Genomic DNA, 2,393 nt, shown 5'->3' on the forward strand with positions numbered 1-2,393 from the left:
TCAGGTCATTTGATTGCCATGTCAAGAATGTTCTAAACCACATGGGACCCTCTACAATGTGAAACCATTAAGAAGTCAACTAATTTTTAATTTTATTTTATATGTTCCCTTCAGAAGTCAATTATCAGAGGAAAATTAGCAGGAGTTGAAAGGAAAAGACAATATCCTTCTGTTTCCTTTTATTCCTTTAGTGACTGGGAAGGAGGGACTTGAATAATCGAGGGAACAAACACAATCTATATCACTGGAAGGATCAGTGTGAGAAGGAGGTTGGAGTAGCTATTTAGGGATATTTAACTAACATTTCCTAAGGATCCCAAGGCTTTTCAAAGCTTCAGTTGCTAAGTAGTTATGTATGGATTCACTTCATGTCACACTGGCTTTCATACTCTTATCCATCCAACTTAAACAGTAAAGCATGTTTCAAAATCAAGCATCCTATAAAGGAATCTTTATGGGAAAGTTTTGGTTCTACCGTTCATTATTCCACTTGTAGCATTTGAAAGGAATCCTGAAGTTCTTTTTTTAAAATATTCAAATAGTACAGGAGTACAAATGTTTTTGGTTACAATGGATTACTTTTGTTATGCTTGAGTCAAGATTATAAGTGTGCCCCTCACATACTGTTCACCACTGTATTGTTAAGTAGGTTTTTGCCCCCCCCCACTTGATTTCCCCTGAGTTTCAATTCTGTGTGCTTATCCATCGGTTAATTCCAATTTAATAGCAAGAAGATAAGTTATTGTTGTTGTTGTTTTTTAACATTCTTTAGATACTTCACTTTGGATAATGGTTTCTAGTTTCAGCTAAATTGTTGCAGAAGAACTTAATTTATCCTTTTTTATGGCAGGGTTTTATTCTATAATATTCTTATATCACATTTTGTTACCCCACTTGTGAACTGAGGAGCACTTGGGTTGATTCCACATCTTTGCAATTGTGAATTGTGCTGCAATAAACATTTGAATGCAGGTGTCTCTCTGACAAAATGACTTATTTTTCTTTGGGTAAATACCCAGTAGTGGGATAGCTGAATCAAATGGTAGGTTGGCTTTTGGTTCTTTGAAGAATCTCCATACTGTTTTCCATAAAGTTAGTACTAATTTGCAGTCCCACTAACCACGTGTAAGTATTCCTTTCTCTCTGCATTCATGCTAGCATCTATTATTTCTGGACATTTTAATAAAGGCCATTCTGAGTGGCACCAGGTGGTATCTCATTGTTGTTTTGATTTTCATTTCCCTAATGATTAATGACATTAATCATTTTTTTCATGTTTATTGGCCATTTGTCTATCTTCTTTTGAGAAGCCTCAACCATTACGAAGGTGGCTTCTTCTTAGTGATACAAAAGTGCTTCAACATAGATAAATCAAGCTCGTCAATTTTATTTATCTCTTTAAAAAAAACCCAACATAGTTTTTTTCATCATTTTGCATTTTTTCTTCTAGTCTCAATTTTATTTCTATTCTGATTTTTATTTCTTTTCTTTCTGCAAATTTTGGGTTTAGGGTTTAGTTTATTTTCACTTTTCTAGTTCCTCATAGGACACGATTAAGTCATTATCTGAAATCTTTCTGTTCTTGTAATGCAGGTATTTTTGCTATAAACTTTCCTTTTAGTATTATTTTGCTACATCTCCTAGGTTTTGTTATACTTTCATTTTAACTTATTTCAAGAAATCTTTTAATATCCTTCTCAAATTTCTTCATTTACCAATTGACCCTTCAGAAGCATGTTTAATATCCATGTATTTAGTTTCTAAGTTTTCACTTTCTGTTGATTTCTACTTTTATTTCATTGTGGTCTGAGAAGGTACTTAACATGATTTAAACTTTTGGGGATATGTTGAGACTTGCTTTGTGGCCTAACATATGGTCTATTCTGCCAAATGTTCCATGTGTTTATGAGGAGAATGTGTCCTTTGTAGCAGTTGGGTGAAATATTCTGTAAATGTCAGTTAGAACCATTTGAATATAGGCAGCATTTTGAGTTTTGCTATAAAAAAGAGAAAGAAAATGGGGACTTACAAGAAAGAATGTGAAATGGAAAGAAGAAATGACAACTTATTTATGTCTTGATAGGATTACCCACAATAACTAGGAGATGCTATATAGGAAGCATAACAAGCATTTTTGGCATTCTACCCATATTCCCTTGCCCCACCCTAAAAGTCAACTGAGCTCTGATGCATAGTTCTCTACTTTCTCTCATCCAGATGACTCCTTTCCTCCCAGCTCCTTTGTCTTTAAATAGGGATATTTTTGGATCATGGTATGTCAAAATTCAGTAAAGTGAACACTCACAGGAGTAGCCCTCAACTAATATAGCAGAGAATTTGTAGATAAGTACTTAAATGAAAATTAAACAAAAAGTCAGTTAATTGATTAATAT

Source organism: Otolemur garnettii, unplaced genomic scaffold, assembly GCF_000181295.1.
Source record: "Otolemur garnettii isolate 467f Iridium unplaced genomic scaffold, OtoGar3 scaffold00328, whole genome shotgun sequence".
Taxonomy (NCBI): Eukaryota; Metazoa; Chordata; class Mammalia; order Primates; family Galagidae; genus Otolemur; species Otolemur garnettii.